The 24,225-nt window shown below is 42.2% G+C and overlaps 1 long non-coding RNA gene across 1 annotated transcript in view; it reads right to left on the bottom strand.

Moving 5' to 3' along the window:
- The window catches only part of LOC141067786 (uncharacterized), a 146,391-nt gene that overhangs the window by 83,834 nt on the left and 38,332 nt on the right, over positions 1-24,225 (bottom strand). The window contains exon 2 of the long non-coding RNA XR_012226484.1: positions 4,389-4,438. This is a non-coding gene — a long non-coding RNA (uncharacterized lncRNA). The remainder of the gene's footprint in view (positions 1-4,388; positions 4,439-24,225) is intronic.

Genomic DNA, 24,225 nt, shown 5'->3' with positions numbered 1-24,225 from the left:
AGTAGGTCACATTCCCACTTTATACTGTGTGTGGCTGATATAACATTGTTGTGATTTTTTCTTTTTGTCCTCTCTATTTGGGCTATATTTGATCAACATGTTAGGACTTTTGGTATCTTTTTTCATGACAAGTTATCAACCTATACAAATTTTTAATGGTATTGTTCCTTGCCCTGTATCCTAAATAAAGCAATTTTATTTATTGACCTGTTTTGTTGTTAGGAAGTTTTTCTTTCTTCCTCCCCCTTGCAAAATAGCGGAAAACAGATCCGCAGGCGGACTGACAGAGACGGGGGACAGCGGATCGGCGGATGTACGGATCCGCTGATGGTAAGAATTTAAAGGAACCGCGGCAAGAACAAATAAAAAAAAATAAAAAAATCAATACCGGTCATCTCGCGGGATGGGGCTGGAGATCGCGCGATGAGAGATGTGGGGCTGGAGATCACGCGATGAGAGATGTGGGGCTGGAGATCGCTCGATGTGGCTGAAGATCGCGTGCGAGGAATGGAGGTTGCGGGTAAGGAGAGAGAGAGAGAAAACGTTGCATGGTCCGTTCGGTGATCTCTGCGGACGCCAAAATTTTGGCGGATCCGCAGAAATACGGATGCAACGGACAGTCAGTCAAAATCCGCCGATAATGAAAGTCAATGGGGAAAAAAACGGATCTGCAAGGAAAATTGGCGGATCCGTTTTTTTTCACAAAACGGCGCATCTTGACTGATTGTGAAAAACTGATGTGTGAAACAGGCCTTAGATCCTGCGTCTCAACACCAAGTTCCCTAATGGCATGAATTTCAAGAACGATCTTTTCTACATATATTACATTTTAAAAGCAGGTTGCTTCTGTGGTTTTTCCTCACCTGTTTCTTTTACCTGTTGTATTTGATATGTAATCAGCATGTGTAATGTGATTGGATATTCCTTTTTATACAAGTCTCTATGTATTTCTTTTTGATATCCCATGACTAAAGGTGCACACTGCACCACAAACGTGTCAGGCTGCTTTATGTTTTTTTTTTTCTTCTTTTTTATGGACTAAATAAACTTTTGTGAAATTTTACCTGGTTGGTGTGCTATCTACAATCCTTTCTCTACTACTCATGTCAATTATCTCCCTCCTCTCTTGTCCCAATGCTTCCCTCCTGGTATCTTCTTCCCGGCCCTTCTCAAAGCAGATGAATATACCCCTCGGCCAGCAAAGACAGGCATGAAACAAAGCCTGGCTTTAAATGATCACATGCACGAGTGTCTGAATGTCACCCCTGCAATGAGGAAAGCTGCTTCGTAATGGGGAATCAGGATCACATCTGTGATGGAGGTAAAATCAGCTTTTACTTTTTGCCTCTGTTGGGCTAGGTTAAGTCAGTAAAAATTAATAGGTTTTCTATGCAAATATATTCACCTATACAGAGCCCCTGTGATAGACTCTGGCAGATTTAACAGGAAGAATGACATAAACGTGAATTGAGTTTTACTACAGAAAGCAATGCATGAAAAAGTTACAAAGAGGCAATGGTGAAAGCTGCTGGTAAGGAGGGGAGTAGTGGAATCCCTGCAAACATATATAAAGGTTCACCAAAAACACTTGAAATCTGCTAAAGGTAGAAGGGGTTGACAAGTCCTTCAAGTTTCTTCTTTTTTTTGTTCCCTCCCAACTTTTTCAGCAGTTGAATCATGTGAAAAACGTCTGACCAAATACGTGTGGTTTGCTCTTTCGAAAAGCCAAGCATTGTCTTCTCACCTCCTCGATGTTGTTTTTAGAAAGCAAAGGCTTATTTTTAGCATTAGTCCATTAGCGCAGACCCACAGTCTACCGTCACACAGCGCATGCGAAATCCCCCGCCGTCCATGCGAATAACAATGCAGTTAGGGATATACCAGAATCCCCTTGTTTGGGGAACCCTTCCACTCTCCTGAACATTCAATGTGGGGGTTGTGCGTAAACAGTTCTCCAGACACAAAACACATGGGCGAGTGTGGACACAGGTCACCAATGTGTCTCCGCCATGGTATTTTTCCTCTACAAGGGTTTCTTACATTCTTGTTTACACGTTAAGGATCCTCTATTGTGTCACTGATAAGGTCACGGAGATTAGTGCACAATGATGGCGGATCGTGAATGCAGTGTTATGTCACATAAGCATCCATCATCTCACACACACCCGCTATTCCATAAGGCTGAATAAAAGATATATTGATGTATACCGGCCAGAAGAACATATTATGGGCCTCCTTCAGCCAAACAGAACCCTATGCATATATTTGATGTATACAGTGGGGAAAATAAGTATTTGATTCACTGCTGATTATGCAAGTTTTCCCACCTACAAAGAATGGAGGAGATCTGGAATTTTTATCATAGGTACACTGCAACTGTGAGAGACAGAATCTAAGAATAAATCTAAAAAAATCACATTGTAGGATTTTTACAGAATTAATTTACTTTTTATTGTATTAAATAAGTATTTGATACAATAGAAAAACAGAACTTAATATTTGGTACAGAAACCTTTGTTTGCAATTACAAAGGTCAGACGTTTCGTTTCCTGTAGTTCTTGACCAAGTTTGCACACACAGCAGCAGGGATTTTGGCCCACTCCTCCATACAGATCTTCTGCAGATCTTTCAGGTTTCGGGGTTGTCGCTAGGCAAAAATGAGTTTCAGCTCCCTCCAAAGATTTTCTTTTGGGCTCAGGTCTGCAGACCAGCTAGGCCATTCCATGATCTTGAAATGTTTCTTACGGAGCCACTACTTAGTTGCCCTAGCTGTGTTTTGGGTCATTGTCATGCTGGAAAATCCAGCCACGACCCATCTTCATTGCTCTTACTGAGGGAAAAAGGTTGCTTGACAAAATCTCGCAATAAATGACCTACATCCATCCTCCCCTTTGCAGAAAAGCATCCCCAAAGTATGATGCTTCCCGCACTATGTTTTACGGTTGGGACAGTGTTCTTGGGGTTGTACTCATCATCCTTCTTCCTCTAAACATGGCGAGAGGAGTTGATGTCAATACATTCTATTTTGGTCTCCTCTGACCACATGACCTTCTCCCATGCTTCCTCTGGATCATCCAGATGGTCACTGGTGAACTTCAAATGGGCCTGGGCATGTGCTGGCCTGAGCAGGAGAACCTTATTGGCCCTGCAAAAATTTAATCCCTGATGGAAATAGTGTTATTAACGGTAATGTTTGATACTGTGGTCCCAGCTCTCTTCAGGTCATTGACCATGTTCTCCCATGTAGTTCTGGGCTGATTCCTGACCTCTCTCAGAATCATATTTACCCCACCAGGCGAGATCTTGCACAGAGCCCCAGACAGAGGAAGATTGATCGAAAGTGTAAGAAACAAAAGATGGCTAATAATTGTGCCAACAGTTGTTGCTTTCTCACCGAGCTGCTTGCCTATTGTTCTGTAGCCCATCCCAGCCGTGTGCAGATCTACAATTTTGTTCCTGGTGTCATTAGACAGCTCTTTGGTTTTGGCCATGGTGGAGATGTGGAGTGTATGGACCAGAGTCTTTTATAGAGGTAACAAGTTCAAACAGGTGCAATTAATACAGATAAAGAGAACAGAGTAGGAAGGCTTCTTAAAGAAAAACTAACAGGTCTGTGAAAGCCAGAATTCTTGCTGGTTGGTAGGTGACCAAATACTTGTTTCATGCAATAAAATGCAATTTAATTATTTAAAAATCGTACAATGTGATTTTCTGTTTTTCATTTTTATATTCTGTTTTTACACAGTTAAAGTGTACCTACGATAAAAATTACAGATCTCTCCATTTTTTTGCAGGTTGGAAAATTTGCAAAATCGTCCGTGCATCAAATACTTATTTTCCCCACTGTATGTCCATTGCTTTCCCAGTATGTACAAAATAAAGGACACAGCAAAGGCAGTAAAAATTCAGCATTCTGGGCCCAGATCGCATCATGGTAGTGCACATCTATAGAGCTCCGTACACCAGTGCCCTGTCAGGTCAGAGCAGTAGCCGCACACACGCATCTTTCTCAATGTCTACAGGTGTCTTATAAGTTCATTACTGACAAGTCAATGGAAATATATTTATCTCACGTTGATCCTTCTGCCACTCATATCATATGGAACTTATACTGGATTATGCAGCCTTCCCATCGTATTTACTCATAACACTGACGCAGCGCACATGGAGAAGGGGGAATATGGGTGCAGCATGTGTTCTGAAAATAAGGTTTTCTGGGTGTGAGAGTGATAGTCACCAACATCACAATGACTTTCTTCACCTATAAATGAAGCAAACTCCATGCTAATCATGGACATGTAACACATTAATAATCTCACACAACAATACACAAAGCACATTCCTGCAGAGAAGAGCTGAATGTGAGAAACAATTACACGCTCACTTACCACATGCTAGTTATATACACGCAGGCTGGGGTGTTCATCTGTGGTGACACCTAAACAGATAAATACAGCAGATGTAATATGTAAAATAACTGGGGATTTTCCCAGTATTAACTTTATTGTTCCCAAAGGTTACATTTTCTGATACAGAGCTCCAAATCTTCCACAAAGGCAATCAATTAAATATCATGATTCTCCCTGCCTGCAGTCCTCACTAGAGGGAGCTCACTACACACAGAGATTCATGATAAGAAACTATCTGCAGCAACCACTAGGGGGAGCTCCTTGCATGCTGTTTATGTGCATCAGTGTGTATATTGGGGGCTGTTGCGGATATTATACTGTATATTGGGGGCTGTGGTGGATATCATACTGTGTGGGGTGCTGTGGGGGACATTATACTGTATTTAACGGGCTGTGCGGCCATTATACTGTATCGGTGAATGGAAAGCCATAATACTGTGGGGTTGCTGTGGGGACCATCATACTGCATAGAGGGCTGTGATGGACATCATAGTGTATATTGGAGGCTGTTGTGGATATTATACTGTATGGGTGGCAGCGGTGACCATCATAATATGGAGGACAGTGTGAGGGGGTAAACTTTGGAGAGAACAACGTGGTGGGCAGAATAAGGACATAGTGTGAAAAAGGGGTACAGTATGAATCTGGAGAAGGGGCAGGGTGAAATGAGGGCACAATATTGGGGGAGGATAGCATGGCGGGGGGACAAAGTGAAGCTATAGAGTGTATGGAAAATAGTGGAGAGGGCACAGCCATGGTTCATGGGGCAGACGGGTGGTGGTTATAGCTGGTAATGGCAGACAGTGGGGCGATTATAGCTGATAATGTCAGACAGTGGGATGATTATATCTCATTAAGACGGAGAGTGTGGCGGGTGTAGCTCATAAGGGGAGACAGTGTGGATGCCATATACCATAAGAGGTTTATTTAGGTCATAATATGGACAGATATTTTTGTGGAGAGGGCATTTTAATAACACTTATTTTTAAGGACATTGTGTCGGGATGTGCTGCATAAGACCAGAGAAGAGGAAAGTCTGCAAAGAAGAGCTGTGGATGTGAAAAGTCACTTTGGCATCTGGACAATATGAAGACGAAAAGAAAAACATTTCTCAATCCTCAATTCTCTGAGGCATTCCTTTACAAGAGAGTTTGTGTGTGTGTTTGTAGGATGGGGGGTTGGGTGTTGTGAATTCTCTCTCTGGCTTCCCTCTGGTGATTACTGAAGGTAGTGGAGCTGGTCAGATTGACAGAGGGGTTGCGAGTTCTCTTTCTGGGCTCCCTCTGGTGGTTACTGGAGGTAGTGGAGCTGATTTGATTAACAGAGGCTTGCCACCTGATAATGAGGAAGACGATTGGAGATCTGGGATTTCAGATTGGGATTTAAGACAGCCGACTCCCTCTATCCCTGCTGGTGATTTTCTTCCTGTGCCTCCTGAGTTCTGATGTCTCCTGCCCTGTACCTGCATGTTCAGCTAAGTGGTTCATTTGCTACTCTGTTTGCATTTGATCTGGTTTTGTCTATCTCTGCTTTGTGCGGGTCAGCCAGCTCTGGCTGGGGCTGTGCTGAATCACCGCCCATATGTTACTGCTTGTGCCAGTTTGTTTTGTCCCCTGTTATATTGGTCTCTTTTTGCTTTGCTTTCAGAATATACCAGAGTGCTGATATAGTGGGGGCGAAGTCGTGCGACTTCATTGTTTTTTGTGCATTAGACGTGTTGGACTTTTGCAGGGTTTTTTGCGTGATTGCAGACAGAGTCTTTCATTTCCTGTCCTGTCTAGTCAGTGTGGCCCCCATCGTTTGCTAAGTCTATTTTTCTGCCTGCGTTTGTGTTTTCTCACCGACAATATATGTTTGGGGGCTATCTAATCCTTTGGGGTCTGCTCCGGGGCAGTTTAGATTTCCCCTTTCTTGCTTTAGGCTTAGTTAGCTCTCCGGCTGTGCCGAGGCGTCTAGGATCATCATAGGTACGCTCCATGACTACTGCTAGTTGTGTGGACAGGATCAGGGGCCTACAATCCGCTTAGTTACCAACCTCTCTGGTTTTCTGTGGCTTAGCCTGGGCCTGCTATCCTCCTCGGTGACCCATTCATAACAGTTGGGGGTGCTATCAGCTTTCTCTGCCCAGGGCACCAAAATATCTTGTCCCAGCCCTAGTTGCACCCTCACCGATCAGATATCAATGGCCTATCCTAGGGAAAGGCCATTAATAAAAAAAAGTACTGGCCAACCCATTTTTAGCATGCATTATTCCAATTTTTTCAGCACCTTGAGGCCATTTATAAGGAGTTGTAAAATATTGGACAACCCCTTTAATTCTATGATTGTGTATGGGAATCAGAGGACTCCAACCCATCAATAGAAAATCTAAAACATGCCAAATGACTTCATCCTAAGGCCTGTTTCACACATTCGTTTGTCACCATCAGTCAAAATCCGCCGTCTTGCCTAAAAAACGGATCCGCCATTTTTATTGGCGGATCCGTTTTTTCCCCCATTGACTTGCATTAATGGCGGATTTTGACTGACGGTCTGTTGCATCCGTATTTTTGCGGATCCGCCAAAATTTTGGCGTCCGCTGACATCACTAGATGGACAATCTCTGTCTCTCCTTACCGCAACCTCCCGGATCCCGCAAGATGCCCGCTCTCGGCTCCCGGATCCCGCGAGATGCCCGCTCCCGGATCCTGCAAGATGCCCGCTCCCGGATCCCGCAAGATGCCCGCTCTCGGCTCCCGGATCCCGCGAGATGCCCACTCTCGGCTCCCGGATCCTGCGAGATGCCCGCTCTCGGCTCCCGGATCCCGCTACATCAGCGGTATTTATTTTTTCAGCGCGGTTCCTTTAACATTCCCATATCGGTGGATCCCGGCGCACCAACGGTCCGGTAGCTCCCGTTGGTGTTTCATCGGCCACGGATCTGTTCTCCGCCTTTTTGGCGGCTGCCAACTGACACGATAAACGTAAGTGTGAAACAGGCCTAGCTGAAAGAGTTGTTACCTATAATGACCACTTACCAACTATAGGATAGTTTTGATATGGATGAAAAAAATGCATTTTAGGTTGTTGTGTTTTATTTTTCAGACCCTGCACTTTAAATTTTAAGGATTTAGCTAACTGATCAATTTTTACTATGGATGTTCAGGTGTTGCTTTAATGATTAACCGTGTCAATACTGTAAGTCCCTGATAATGATCCTGCAAAGCCTGTCTGCAGAATATCCATATATAATGAGCCATTGTATCTGGTTACTTCGGACTGATGTCATTATTTCCCTTTACACATTATGGAATCAAGGCCATAAAATAACCATAAGCTCTCGTTGCATCCAGAATTTTCCAGCTTCGATGACCCCGGTCACCCTAGGATCTGGCTCTGCATAGAGGTAGCGCTTGTCTGGGAATTGTGAGTCGAAGCTTCCAGTAAGGGCAGATGAGGAGTAATATTACAAGTTCTCACAACACGGCCTCATTGTGAATCCATGAGGAATAAATTCACCAATCAGAAAACTGGAAATGATCTCCGTGAGCTAAGCCACATGATGACTGCAGCTTTGTTTTTCAGGAAACGACATCGGAAGTTGACTTTTTTTTGTGCAGTCACATGTTGATTGTCGTAAAGTTTTGGGAAAGTGTGGAAGTTTTTTTTTTGTAGATGTCATTAAATTGCATAAGATGAGAATAACTGGTCGGCACATGGGGATTCGCTGATCTAATTAATGGTTTTCAGATCATGAACACAATGATATTGAAGAATATACTAGTCAAAAATGTAAAAAAAAAAAAAAAAAAAAAAAAATCAGCGTTCACCTTCTCTCTCAGAAATCTTTAGCTTTATCATGTAAGACAATTGAGCCTCTAGTCGCTGTTCCAGGTTGGTTTCCACATTGCAGCAGCTCAGAGCTGTTATCTCTATGTCATACTTCTGCCAAGCCAGCAAACTGGTGAAATACTTCACCTGTTTTTTTACACTGGTGCAGAAAGCCGTCTGACCATTGTATAGAGTGACTTAATTCATTGCTTGGGTCCACAACTGTTTTATTACACTGGTGCAAAAAGCTGTGTGACCATTGTATAGAGTGACTTAATTCATTGCATGGGTCCAACTGCTAAGACCTCCACTGTCCTGAGAACAGGGCCGTGATGAGCCGCTGATGATGCCTCGCTCGACCCCATAAACATGCACACTCAGCTCAAGAGTGCGGCACTGTTCACAAGAAAAATATAGTAGACCTCTGCTAGACACTTGGTGATGGCAAAAGATGGGACAGTTGGGGGAGCCTCCACAAACATTAGCCCCCTATATATGCAATCGGTATGGGCAGCTTTAGCTATACAGTATGTGGTGACAAGGTCTTTCAGCAAGGATTAGGGTCTCCAACAACTATTAGGATCCTTCTACCCTATGTAGGGTCTCCTTCTGGTGCTGGAAAAGACCCCCACACTACTAACAACCTAGAACAAGAGGGCTTTATGTACATTTACCAACAATGGCCGGTGGCTCAGTGGATAGCACTACAGCCTTGCAGCGCTGGAGTCCTGGGTTTGAATCCCACCAAGGAGAACATCTGCAAGGGGTTTGTATGTTCCCCCCATGTTTGCGTGGGTTTCCTCCGGGTACTCCGGTTTCTTCCCACAGTCCAAAGACATACTGATATAGAATTTAGATTGTGAGGCCCATCGGGGACAGTGAAGATAATGTGTGCAAACAGTAAAGCGCTGCGAAATATGTTAGCGCTATATAAAAATAAAAGATTATAAAATATTATAATGCCCCTTTTATGATCTTTGGGACTGATTCTGGACACCTTAGATTGATCATTTTGTAATGCCTGCACAAAACTGCAATACCGATCCTGCACAACACAGGTCTATTCTCTCTTCGGGCGGGTCCCTAAAAGCTGCATGTCTGACCAACATTCAATAATAACTTGAGTTAATCATGCCTACAAGGGATGTCGTCAATACACCCACGAGACTTTAGGGTCATTTGCTGCCATCTGGCTGGATCGGTCTTGGGATTGCTGTGATGAATTTGAATTAGAGTTGAGAAAGAATATTCCCAGGAATCTGGTCCAGCATCCATGTTGGTAGTCCATATTCACCAGATCAGATCAGCCATGTGAACCTACTTCTACCTGTAGGCATCCAAGCTCCTCTTTTGATTAGTTGCCCCAGTGTGGAACGATGGAGGCATTACACAGCAGACTGATCAAAAGAAGAACTAAGGGTGCTGGCAGACAGGAAGAGGTGCGAAGCCTTGTGGTCTGGTGGTCATACACGGTCAACATGGCTGCTGTACAAGGGACCTGCAAATCGTTTTGCTCAACTCTATTTTGATGCCTTCTCCTCTAAATGTGCTGAATATTTTGCAATAGACTGCGGATATGAAGCATGTATAGTGAGAGAGAAAAACATGTATGAGGTAATGGGTCATGTGAATGTCGGTTTCCTCTCACTGACCTCTTGTAAAAACATAACACAACACAGACATCTGTAGAAGATTAGGATGCAGTGAAAGGTCTGTCCCAGTGCCAACTGCTTATACAATAACCAAAATCCTATTTCTGCTCACCAATGACGCAGGGAGAAGCTTGTCTTCTGGACGTCAGCTGCCGAGAGGCTGGAGACAACTCACGGGCTACGTGGCCTACATGAGGAGACCTCCCTGCATACACAATGCACCCACATTAGGAAACAGGGCCAGCATATACTCATAACTAAGTGACAACCAAAAGATTATGGTGCAAAGACCCTCCACCCACCCAGCTTTCCTGGATGAGCAAGAAACAGCTCACGGGTCAAAAAGGAAAAATAGAAAGAATGTGAGAAAGCAGACGGGAGCGGTGATTCGACTCTCACGTAAGAATGATTTGTGAGCAGCTAGAAATCTGCAACCAGACACATCACTACGGATTATTACTGCTGTTACGTGTCAGTGGCGCCATCCACTCTGCAGCTATTTTTAATACAAAGGTGTCGTCATTTACATGCTGCGAACAAGGGGAAAAGTGAAATTACTGCAAGAGCCTGCGAGTCAATCTAGGAATGTAGGAATTTCTCAACCATCAGATGCAAGACTGAAAGAATTTTACTGAAAAATAATCAGTTATTAAAATATTACTACCCCCCCACACCAGACTATACCTACTATAATAACATCTGTGCCTATGTACAAGAATAAAACTACTACTATAATACCAGCCGCTCCTATGCACAATAATAAACTACTATAATACTGCTCCTATGTACAATACAATAACTAGTATAATACTGTCCCCCCATGTCCAAGAATATAACTACTATATTACTGCCCCTATGTACAAGAATATAACTACTATAATACTGCCTCCTATGTACAGTACAATAACTAGTATAATACTGTCCCCCCATGTCCAAGAATATAACTACTATATTACTGCCCCTATGTACAAGAATATAGCTACTATAATACTGCCCCCTATGTACAAGAATCTAGCTACTATAATACTGCCTCCTATGTACAAGAATATAACTACTATATTACTGCTCCTATGTACAAGAATATAACTACTATAATACTGCCTCCTATGTACAGTACAATAACTAGTATAATACTGTCCCCCCATGTCCAAGAATATAACTACTATATTACTGCCCCTATGTACAAGAATATAGCTACTATAATACTGCCCCCTATGTACAAGAATCTAGCTACTATAATACTGCCTCCTATGTACAAGAATATAACTACTATAATACTGCCTCCTATGTACAAGAATATAGCTACTATAATACTGCTCCTATGTACAATAATATAACTACTATAATACTGTCCCTATGTACAAGAATATGATTACTATAATACTGCTCTGTACAAGAATAAAACTACTATAATACTGCCCCTAAGTACAAGAATATAACTACTATAATACTGCCCCTACTGTATGTACAAGAATATAACTACTATAATACTGGCTCCTATGTACAAGAATATAACTACTATAATACTGTCCCTATGTACAAGAATATAACTACTATAATACTGCCCCTATGTACAAGAATATAACTACTATAATACTGATCCTATGTACAATATACCTACTATAATACTGCACCCTACTGTATGTACAAGAATATAACGACTATAATACTGGCTCCTATGTACAAGAATGTAACTACTATAATACTGTCCCTATGTACAAGAATATGACTACTATAATACTGCTCTGTACAAGAATATAACTACTATAATACTGCCTCTACTGTATGTACAACAATATAATTACTAAAATACTGGCTCCTATGTACAAGAATATAACTACTATAATACTGTCCCTATGTACAAGAATATGACTACTATAATACTGCTCTGTACAAGAATATAACTACTATAATACTGCCCCTCCTGTATGTACAAAAATATAACTACTATAATACTGGCTCCTATGTACAAGAATATAACTACTATAATACTGTCCCTATGTACAAGAATATAACTACTATATTACTGCTCCCTATGTACAAGACTATAACTGCTATAATACTGCCCCCTATGTACAAGAATATAACTACTATAATACTGCCCCCTATGTACAAGAATATGACTACTATAATACTGCCCCATGTACAAAAATATAACTACTATAATAATCCCCCCTGTACAAGAATATAATTACTATAATATTGCCCTTATGAACAAGCATTTGTGAACTGAAAAATAGCCCCTATAAATAATAATAGTACTCCTATAATACTGCCCCCTGACATCCTCTTGGCACTGCTGCAGCCAATTATTGAGTTCAGTAGCTCAGTGATATGCTGCAGTGCTGTCCATGAGATGTCATCACAGAAGCCAAACAGAAACCACCGCAGAGGTAGAGACACATTTCTGGACAAGGAAAGGGAAAGTGACCTTAGTTTGTTCGTTTACACATTTTAAACCTCATGGATACTGATTTACACAGTATCACAGTACTGTTCGCACTCTGTATAGATGTACTCTATTTGTATGAATTTTTAGACATAAATAAACATCTTACATGTAAAACCCCCTTTGACTATTTTCCATTTGTAGGTGTGTTAGATTTTTCTTGAATTTCTTATGTCCTATTGAAATAGATGCTGATCCCTGATATTATGGCAAAGTCTGTAAATATCTAGATGTTAGGTATCTGGGTGCAGTTATACTTGTAATTATATATTTATTGGAAAGTAGGGAACCAGTTTGTGGGTGATGCATGACTGTGCTGGACAATGAAAATATCCTCTTCAGAGAGGAGGAGGAGGAGAGGAACTCTAGGCCACCTATTGGTGGGCAGCATTCCCAAAAGTCAATATTGACTCTTTGACGAGACTTGCTATGTGGCGCCCCCAGGAGCATGGTCGCCACAGTGGGATTGCCTTCCTCCAGGGAGGGTGATGTCAGGCTTGGAAGCAATGAAGGGTCTCTCTAGCAGTTAACCATGTCATGCAACATGGTTCCCACTCCAGGCCAGCAGAGGGAGCTCTGAACCAATACTAAGGGGAAGAGTTTCTCTCTGGGACCCATGAGGGGAAATTAATCAGTTAGTGTGACTGAGGAGGGCAACGAGTGTAGACATGTGGAGAGAAGCTGGAGATTGAGCTGAGGATAGAGAGCTCCCTCCCAGTGAAAACGCATGATCTGGAGCCTGGTCTCCACGGTTGTATGGATACTGAAGGTCCTGCAACAGAAACCAGAGGAATAGGAAGCTGTATATGCTCTATTCCCACCTAAGACTCGGAGGCACAACAGCGACGAGTGAGCCAAGAGAAATAGAGGGCTACAGCTGTCTGCCATACACAGGTAGATCCAAAAGGGAAGAAGGAGGAACGTCAGTTTAACGCAGTACTGCATGTACCTCAAGTAAGCTCTAGAGAGGAGACTACACAACCCATCTGAGAGATTCCTGAGTTGCCTTCAGACTAGCCTGCTCCTGTGCTATCTGTAATCGGGACCCTGGAATGCATTTGCCAAGTAAAGGTAAAGAAACTGCACCCTGTTGTGTCCTTGCCTTCTTCCTACAAACTCTCCGGCACTGCTATATCCTTGTGCCATACACTGCACCTTCATCCCCCAACACCTATCTACACTGCCCTGGGACCAACGGCCCTGCCTGTGGAGGGCTATAACATCACTGCTGCACCACACCATCTTTCCCAGAGGATCTGTCACCAGCTTCGGCTTAACACCTCCTTTGCCGAACACCACAGGTGGCGTCACGAATCACTCTTAAACTTTATTTCATCACTCAAACCCCTTTTACATGGGCGCCCAGGGCCACGGACCGGGTCACCGCTGCTGTGACACCTCCCTCTGAGAGACCGGCCCGGTACCGAGTACCCCACAGGCCTGGGAGGGCGACCCAGCTACATGTCTGGTTCGGATTTATCCTAAGTAATTTAGCAAGGATCACTAAAGGGTTGATATTGACTTTTAATATTGCTAAGTCCAAAAGGGGGCACTAGAGCTCTAGTCCCCTTCCTCTCTGAAGAGGAAAGAAACAAATAAATTCCCAGTAAGTCTCCTTATGCAGGCCTGGCACCATCCACAAGGAGAAACATTCCCCCTTAGACACGGTGTTAGACAAGAAACAGGTCTTCCAGATTTACTAAGAGGAAGGATGAGGAAGCCTGACTCTGGGGCTCCCTCTCCACTACGTACACTCCTGTATGTCCACACAAGGTGTAAGATCGGGTCAATGCCATTTGTCAGGGAAATCCCCATCGTGGTGTGTCATCCATAGAAAGATATAAAAGATAGTAATTACTGGGATGATTTACATGTGAGATTCCCACTTGGACTAGTCATGTTTAGTACACAGAATATGGAGGAGGAAACAATATTGGGAGCGGCTGAGTCAGTCTGTTATTAGCGTGCAAGAAGCCATGAATCTCGAGTAAAGAATAACAAGAGGAACTGCAGAAATATACAGATATTATCCACAATGTTAAATGTCTGCGACGTGACGTGTGCACCTCTGGGACTGCAAGTGTCAGGACAGGCCTTGGTCCACAAGATGGCATCACACAGCATGGCTTAGATACTGTAGCTCAGCAGTATGCTGGACATCACTGTGCACTATGAATGTCCCGGAAGGTAGATGTGCAGTCACTCTGAGTAACCCCGATCATATGTAAAACGTGACTTATCCCCCTCTCGGAGACCCTCATTTCATCACCCTTGAACCTTCTCCATCAAGGGATATATTTATGTCTGCGATAAACTTCCTGTTTCAGTGATTTATGTGGATTGACCTATTTAGTAAATATGTCAGTACGTGGAGTATATATAAATGTGAGTCAGTGCTGTATAATGGTAAGCTATAGTGTTGCCCCTAAGAAAACAGAAAATCCTCCCCCAAAAAATATAGTCAGGGGTCTTTTTCCTCATGCTAATACATTCAATCTGCTGTTTTAAGCTTTAGAAGTTTCTGAGAGACAACTAATAAGGATGCCATAAAAATATCGCCCATTACTGCCTTAATGCCATAAGTGGCAATTCCACCTCATTAGAGCATTCCCTGCTTTTCAGGATGTTGCCATCTGAAGCTCACCATGCTTTACCATCATCTAGAACCTAGAAAACCAACTTTGCAGCTTAGCAAGCGACTCTGCTCCCTTCCTGCCACTTCAATAAATGGCACTGTCATTAGGTTCCTCCCAAATCCTGCCTTGACTTTCAACGACTACAGATACCTCACATGGAGGAGATGGACAAGTTTGCCCATGGGTGCTAAGTTTTGAGATAGACAGGAGTCAAATATGTGTTATTTCTTCTCCTGACTGGGGCTCTAGTAATCAGCAATGTGTACTAACGTAATGTGGTCGTCCCACACCAGAGGGGTCACAATACACCTTTTTTATTACATTATGCATTTGCTTCAGCTTGAATTTCTCACTTTCTTCTCCAAAGTGCAGATTGTACAGTGTGCAATATAAAAAATTGCACAAAACTTTGACCAACCGCAAGCCCTCTCCAAGTCAGGAGGTGTCCCCAGCAAACCTTTTCCCATCTCTCCAGGCAAAAAGGCAAGAGTCGGAGGTAGACTGCACCTCTGAAGCCAGAGCCAGTCAGGAAAATTGCAAGAGAGTCTCTAAAATGACAATCAAGGAAACTGCAAAAGAGCCTATAAAGTGTCAGTGAGGGAAACAGCAAGAGAGTCACCAAAGTGTCAGTCAGGGAATTTGCAAAATGAACATTGAATGTGCCCACCCTGTCAATGAGTCCTGCTCTAAGGAATATAGGTAGAGTATCATTTCTATGTCCCCTGATTGGCACATTTTACACTCTATAGGTGCTGAAGTTGCATCCTCAATTCCGCAGCATTTATTTGCTCCAGTTTAAGAGGAAGTGAATTTTTTAGTAATACAGAACATGACAATTTAGGAGCCGGCCGCATAAAGCATAGCTTCCCTTTTTTGAAACTATTGTACTGTTCATGTTGGGAACGTTCACTCGTTCCACAAACGATGGTCCACCCCAGGATGAGTGCTGGAATTTCTTATGATAAATAAACGATTTGTTCCTTTGTTGTTGCATCAGCTAACAGGTAAATATTTAGGATGACAAAACATCTGTTGCCAGGTGATACAACACAGGTGAGTCAGGGAAAGATATTACCTTTGTGACACTTTGTTTTCAGAAAGGATTACCATGATATTAATGGGTTTCTGTTTAGCTCCATAGATCTTAGCATCAGGCATCAATAAGGAGAGAGACTGAGTTACTCTCTTGGTGGCTAATTCTGTTTTTGTAGGGTTTTGTTTACATACAGTTTAATATTTAAAACAAAAGAAGGTCTCTCCCTGTAGAGGGCGCCAGATCATAAATCACAATCGTGATAAAGTACCTTGAGCTTCCTCACTGAAACATGCTAAGTTATAGCCTTTCTTGTCCAGCATTTATTATTTTACATCTATTTTGTAAATTTGCATAAGGGACAATAATGGGGTCTTCCAAACACTCCCAAAATTAAGTATCCAGACTAAATAAACAAAAGGGTATAAGCTTTTTTTTTTTTAGGTTTCTCAGTAAGGAAAGCTGATTTGTTCTAATACATCAAAAATGTCCAAAGGAAACACAAGATGCCAGAATTGAGGCAGGACATTTTTCCATTTGCCCTTCTGAGTGCCATTGAAGAGGCAAAGCTTCTATCTCCTGGGTCAAGGACACTTTGTCTCAATACCAAGGCAAATGGCGAAAGGACCCTGCACTGTCCCTAGGGTGGGGACACTTAACTCTCCTTTCTTCCAAAGGTACCTCTAAAGGTGAGGTGGTTTGCGCCACCAGCCTTACTTTTCTCCTGTCCCTAAGCTGTCCCCTCCCCCAGGAGGCCTGACACAGAAATACTAGTGTATAAATACGTAAGGCCTCTTTCACACATCAGTTTTTTGCCATCAGTCGCAATCCAGCAGTTTTGGAAAAAAATGGATCCATTACAGATTGTGAAAAACTGATGCGACTGATCCGTTTTTTCACTGGATCTGACTGTCCTACCTGGTAATAATAATTGAACCTTGCTCAGTTTAAAAAAAACGAATCTGTTGCTGGATTCCGTCATTTGACGGACAGCGACGGATCCTGCGCCCATAGGCTTCCCTTATAGCCAACGACGGAAGGCACTGGATCCGTCGCTATCCAACTTTTCGACAGAGACAAAAAATATTACTTTGTCCGTCGTCTCCGCCCGATGGACACAAAATTTCCAACGGATCCAGTTAACGATGGACGAAATGTGAGGCCATCCGTCGCAATCCGTCACTAATACAAGTCTATGAGGAAAAAAACAGATCCAGCGTCATCAGTCGCTGGATCCGTTTTTTTCTAAAAACGACGGATTGTGACTGATGGCAAAAAACTGATGTGTGAAAGAGGCCTAAGACAAACAGGAATAACTAAAATCATCTAACATACAAAACACTAACCAAAGGTAAAAGGTATATAGGAAAAGAATGTACAAACCAAATGGGACTACGTCAATGAGGAAACTGTACACCCAAAAACAGCATGCAACAATCTCCAACTCAGCACAGTGACTCCAAGGAGCTAGGAAGTTAATTTTTACTGGTGAGGAAGAGGACTGGCCAGATTTTATAGAGGAAATGACCAGGTCAGGAACAGCTGTTACATGGAGCTGCAAGTTTCTAAGCAGCAAGGAAAGGGTTGTTAACCTCTCTAGCACCAAAGGAAACAAAATCCATTTAATATGAAATACAAACACACAGGCTAAATGGAAGATCTCCAATTCACAATACATAGTGATTTTCTAACCCCAGATCTCCCAGGAGGATGTATCCCACTTGGGACAAGAGGTCCAGCTTCCAGGTCAAAGGTTATAGATAAAAACGACATCATAACTTATCTTGTTAAAATCACATTTCAATAGCAGGAGAGTCCCAAAAACAATAGTGGTATTGCAATGTGTTTTTAACAAGATAACAAATAAAATATATACTTTTTATTTATAACCTTTGACGTGGAAGCTGGACCTCTCCTTTCCCTTCGTATCTCTGGAGAAATGCAGAGTAGTGGCATGGTCTTGCTCTTCCAAACAATCAGGATTCATTTGGAAGCGGTGAGCTGGTTGTCTTTCTTTATATGTGACTGACACATCACCACTCTTCATTGCTACACATTATTATGGAAAAAAATTATAAATAAGTATTGGAAAATAGAATAATATTTATTACTGAATACCAAAGAACCATTTTACAGGGTAATTTACCAAGGAATATGCTGGATATATAACATTAGTCATGGCAAAAAAAATAATTAAATTAAACAGATATAAAAAGTGTAATAAAACTTTTGCATAGATGAGATAAAAAAACACTTGTATATAGGACCAGTATTTGCTGTTTTCACAGACTTTGAAGAATCAAATTTAGCTCCTATTTCTATGCAACTTTTTACCATAACCTTTTACTTAATTTTAGCTCCGCTTTATAGCTCAGTAACGTTTTACAGAGTGAGGGGTGCTGTACAAGCTTTTACTAAGAAATCATAAGTCACCTGTCGTGTGGTACCATTTTTGCTGTAAAAGTTAGTAAGATATTTAAAGGGGATTTCAAACATGAAAGCTGTCTCTTATCTTGAAAAAGTTACCACCAACTATATTGTCAGTCCAATATATATGTACTGCTCAAAAAAATAAAGGGAACACTATTCCATTTGCAACAGGCTGTTTGTGTTCCCTTTATTTTTTTGAACAGTATATATATATATATATATATATCTACTATATAATCGGCTAATTCTGTCTGTCTGTAACGGAAATCCCACGTCGCTGATTTGTCGTGGCCGGCCAGGTGCGACCAATCAGCGACAGAAGCAGTCCGGCCGCGAATTGGCGTGGAATTCGAATGACGCACGCCACCACTACCATCGGGATTTCTGCAGCGCTCAATGTGCGGATGGTACCCAGGGTCCGGAAGAGAGGAGACTCTCCTCCAGGCCCTGGGTACCATAAACCTGTAAAAAATAGAATTAAAATAAAAAATAGTGATATACTCACCTTCCAACGGCCCCCGGACTCTTTCCTTCCTCTCACAACGCTCCTGACATCTTCCGGTCCCAGTAATACTTCGCGCAAAAGACCACTGATGAGGTCATGATCTCGCGAGAGTAACGTCATCCCCAGTCCTTCGCGCTAAGCATTACTGGGACCGGAAGATGCCGGGAGCGAGGAGAGGAGGAGATCGGGGGCCGTCGGAAGGTGAGAATAACCTTTTTTTTTATTTTTTTTTTCTAGAATACCCGATGCGTTAGAATCGGGCCACCATCTAGTATATATATATATATATATATATATATATATATATATATATATATATATATATATATAGACTTTTCCAGTCAGCTATTTCCCCTGAAGTAACATGAATAGCTCTGAGTATAGATACCAAATAAGGCAGCTTTTTCCCTCTCTCCAGGCATAGTCCAAGCAAAATATAAGGCCACAGTAACTTTTATCAATCATTCACTTTACTTTTATCAGCATTTTAAAGTAATATCTGCCCAAGTGGTACAACTAGCTTATCTCCCGACCATCAGTAATTTCTTGTGCTCGTTCTTTCCTCTTCCCCGACATCATCTGTCTGGGGAGAGTAGCGAGGACCCAATAGACATTAGACTGTCACCTTATTCCGTTCATGTCGGCTGGTTCAGTGATGTGGCTATGTGCACACGCTGCGGTTTTGGCCGCAGCGAATCTGCAGCAGTTCTGCAGACAGTGTACAGTAGCATGTTATCCTATGGGATTTACAATCTGCTGTGCACATGCTGTGGACTTTTAACTGCGGAAAAGCTGCGATTTTGAATCCGCAGAAAGAAATGACATGTCCTTCTTTTCTGCGGATTCTGCTGCGGTTTACCATCTCCTCCATTGTAGAGATGATAAACCGCAGGGCAAAACCGCAGGTCAATCCGCAGGTAAAACCGCAGGTCATTTTACCTGCGGTTCCGCAGATAAAAATCCGCAGACCAATCCGCAGCGTGTGCACTTAGCCAAAAGCAGTGGTGGGGAACCGCAGGCCATTTATGGCCCTTGATGTTACTTCTATCTGACCCTTGGGCAGATTACCAGGAATCACTGTTCACTACTGAACGCTGGGGCACGTGCAATGAAAGATTATGTCCTGACACCAGTGCCACAGTCAAGATGTACTTTGTGGGCGGAGATAGTGTTTGATTTGCATGGTCCTCGAAGGATGGTACAAATATCAAAATGGCCCTTGACATAAAAAAGATTGCCTATACTGGTCTAAAACAAGAAAACGCAATAAATCTCAATAAAAATCACTAGGTATACTTTTATGAGCATCTTATAGTAAGAGATATCTGCTGATGCCATGTGCTGCATAGAAGTACAGTATATGTACTGAATGAGGAAACCCTCTCTTCCCTCCCTCAGCAGGAAGTGTCAGCTAAGCATCAATCAGCATGTGAATGGTGTTACATTTGTGTTCACACAAGGTTGATGATTGCAGAATTGAAAAATTAAACTAGAATCTCAACTGTAGGAGAACCATTTACCCAGTTGTAATACAGGTGCATCTCACAAAATTATAACATCATCAAAAAGTTAATTTATTTCAGTTCTTCAATACAAAAAGTGAAACTATATATTCTACAGAGTCATTATAAAACAGAGTGATCTATTTCACATGTTTATTTCTGTCAATGTTGATGATTATGGCTTACAGCCAATGAAAACCCAAAAGTCATTACCTCAGTAAATTAGAATACTTTATAACACCAGCTTGAAAAATGATTTTAAAATCCAAAATGTTGGCCTACTGAAATGTACAGTTAGGTTCATATATATTTGGACAGAGACAACATTTTTCTAATTTTGGTTCTAGACATTACCACAATGAATTTTAAACAAAACAATTCAGATGCAGTTGAAGTTCAGACTTTCAGCTTCCATTTGAGGGTATCCACATTAAAATTGGATGAAGGGTTTAGGAGTTTCAGCTCCTTAACATGTGCCACCCTGTTTTCAAAGGGACCAAAAGTAATTGGACAATTGACTCCAAGGCTATTTCATGGACAGGTGTGGGCAATCCGTTATGTCATTCTCCATTAAGCAGATAAAAGGCCTGGAGTTGATTTGAGGTGTGGTGCTTGCCTTTTGAAAGTTTTGCTGTGAAGGAAACATGCGGTCAAAGGAGCTCTCCATGCAGGTGAAACAAGCCATCCTTAAGCTGCAAAAACAGAAAAAACCCATCCGAGAAATTGCTACAACATTAGGAGTGGCAAAATCTACAGTTTGGTACATCCTGAGAAAGAAAGAAAGCACTGGTGAACTCATCATGCAAAAAGACCTGGGCGCCCACGGAAGACAACAGTGGTGGATGATCACAGAATAATCTCCATGGTGAAGAGAAACCCCTTCACAACAGCCAACCAAGTGAACAACGCTCTCCAGGAGGTAGGCGTATCAATATCCAACTCTACTATAAAGAGAAGACTGCATGAAAGTAAATACAGAGGGTTCACTGCACGGTGCAAGACACTCATAAGCATCAAAAGGCTAGACTGGACTTTGCTAAAAAAACATCTAAAAAAGTCAGCACAGTTCTGGAAGAACATTCTTTGGACAGATGAAACCAAGATCAACCTCTACCAGATTGATGGAAAGAGAAAAGTATGGCGAAGGCGTGGTACAGCTCATGATCCAAAGCATACCACATCATCTGTAAAACACGGTGGAGGCAGTATGATGGCTTGGGCATGCATGGCTGCCAGTGGCACTGGGTCACTAATGTTTATTGATGATGTGACACAGGACAGAAGCCGCCAAATTAATTCTGAGGTATTCAGAGCCATACTGTGTGCTCAGATCCAGCCAAATGCAGCCAAACTGATTGGCTTTATGTTTTGGGTCATTGTCCATCTGTAGTATGAAGCGACGACCAAAGCAACCCAGGAGTTTATTAAAGCAAAGAAGTGGAATATTCTTGAATGGCCAAGTCACTCACCTGATCTCAACCCAATTGAGCATGCATTTCACTTGTTAAAGACTAAACTTCAGACAGAAAGGCCCACAAATAGCAACTGAAAACCACCGCAGTGAAGGCCTGCAGAGTATCAAAAAGGAGGAAACAGCGTCTGGTGATGTCCATGAGTTCAAGACTTCAGGCAGTCATTGCCAACAAAGGGTTTTCAACCAAGTACTAGAAATTAACATTTTATTTACAATTATTTAATCTGTCTAATTACTTTTGGTCCCTTTAAAAACAGGGTGGCACATGTTAAGGAGCTGAAACTCCTAAACCCTTCATCCAATTTTAATGTGAATACCCTCAAATGAAAACTGAAAGTCTGAACTTCAACTGCATCTGAATTGTTTTGTTTAAACTTCATTGTGGTAATGTCTAGAACCAAAATTAGAAAAATGTTGTCTCTGTCAAAATATATATGGACCTTAACTGTATGTTCAGTAAATGCACTCAATACTTGGTTGGGCTCCTTTGGCATCAATTACTACATCTATGTGGTGTGGCATGGAGGCGATCAGCCTGTGGCACTGCTGAGGTGTTATGGAAGCCCAGGTTGCTTTGATAGCAGCCTTCAGCTTGTCTGCATTGTTGGGTCTGGTGTCTCTCATCTTCCTCTTGACAATACTACTTAGATTCTCTATGGAGTTAAGGTCAGACGAGTTTGCTGGCCAATCAAGCACAGTGATACTGTTGTTTGTAAACCAGGTATTGGTACTTTTGGCAGTGTGGACAGGTGCCAAGTCCTGCTGGAGAATGAAATTTTCATCTTCAAAAGCTTGTCATCAGAGGGAAACATGAAGTGCTCTAAAATTTCCTGGTAGACAGCTGCGCTGACTTTGGTCTTGATAAAACACAGTGGACCTACACCAGCAGATGACATGGCTCCCCAAACCATCACTGATTGTTGAAACGTTACACTAGACCTCGAGCAGCTTGGATTGTGTGTCTCTCCACTCTTCCTCCAGACTCTGGGACCTCGATTTCCAAATGAAATGCAAAATTTAATTTAATCTGAAAACAACACCTTGGACCACTGAGCAACAGTCCAGTTCTTTTTCTCCTTGGCCCAGGAAGACGCTTCTGGCATTGTCTATTGTTCATGAGTGGCTTAACACAAGGAATCGGACACTTGTAGCCCATGTCCTGGATATGTCTGTGTGTGGTGGCTCTTGAAGCAATGACTCCAGCAGCAGTCCACTCCTTGTGAAATTTCCACAAATTTTTGAATGGCCTTTTCTTAACAAACCTTTCAAGGCTGCGGTTATCTCAGTTGCTTGTGCACCTTTTTCTACCACACTTTTTCCTTCCACTTAAGTTTCCATTAATATGCTTGGATACAGCACTCTGTGAACAGCCTGCTTCTTTAGCAATTACTTTTTGTGGTTTACCCTCCTTGTGGAGTGTGTCAATGACTGCCTTCTGGACATCTGTCAAGTCATCAGTCTTCCCCATGATTGTGGAGCCTACTGAAACAGACTAAGGGACCTTTTCAAACGCTTAGGAAGCCTTTGTGTTTTTTGCTAATTATTCTAATTTACGGAGATGACGACTTTTGGGTTTTCATTGGTTGTAAGCCATAATCATCAGCATAAACAGAAATAAACACTTGAAATTGATCACTCTGTTTGTAATGACTCTATATAAGAGTTTCACTTTTTGTATCGAAGAACTGAAATAAATTAATTTTGATGATATTCTAATTTTATGAGAAGCACCTCTATGTGAGAACATGGGGTGTAGGGTGAATAGCATGTAGCCACTTACAGATATGATGTGTAACAATGTTGTCTTGTTTTTTTTGTAATTACACCCACATGATCTGGTCCCCCTCTGGCATCTCGTATCACCACAGTTTATGGATATCATCCTGCTGTCTTGGGGCTGTGGGCGCTAACCAGGTCCCTAGAACTAGGGACGCCCTAGCTAACCCTGCTTCCCGGATTACTCCTGAAGATGGAGACGCCAGGTTCACGTGCCATACTATGCCCCTGTATCAACCCTAATCTGTCCCCTTCGCCACTCAGGGTGGTGGGCAGCTGAAGGGTAAAGGATAACACTCACCAGTCCAATAAGGGAAATCAGACAGAGATAAATGAAAATAACAATCATACAAAAAACACTCACCAAACAATAGAGTGGAACACAGGGGAGTAAAAGGAAGGATAAACCAAATAGGAGAGGATGAGGATGTGCACACAAACAAAACTCCAAGCAATAATCTATTGAATAAATCTCCAAACACCTTGTCACACCATGAACTACATTCTCCATTTCCAAACCAGGCAGCAAGAACTAACACTGACTATTCC

This window comes from Dendrobates tinctorius, unplaced genomic scaffold, assembly GCF_039654945.1.
Source record: "Dendrobates tinctorius isolate UK_male_01 unplaced genomic scaffold, ASM3965494v1 ptg000013l, whole genome shotgun sequence".
Classification (NCBI taxonomy): Eukaryota; Metazoa; Chordata; class Amphibia; order Anura; family Dendrobatidae; genus Dendrobates; species Dendrobates tinctorius.
The sequence above is the reverse complement of the archived record's forward strand: the minus strand, read 5'-3'. Positions and strand labels throughout refer to the sequence as shown.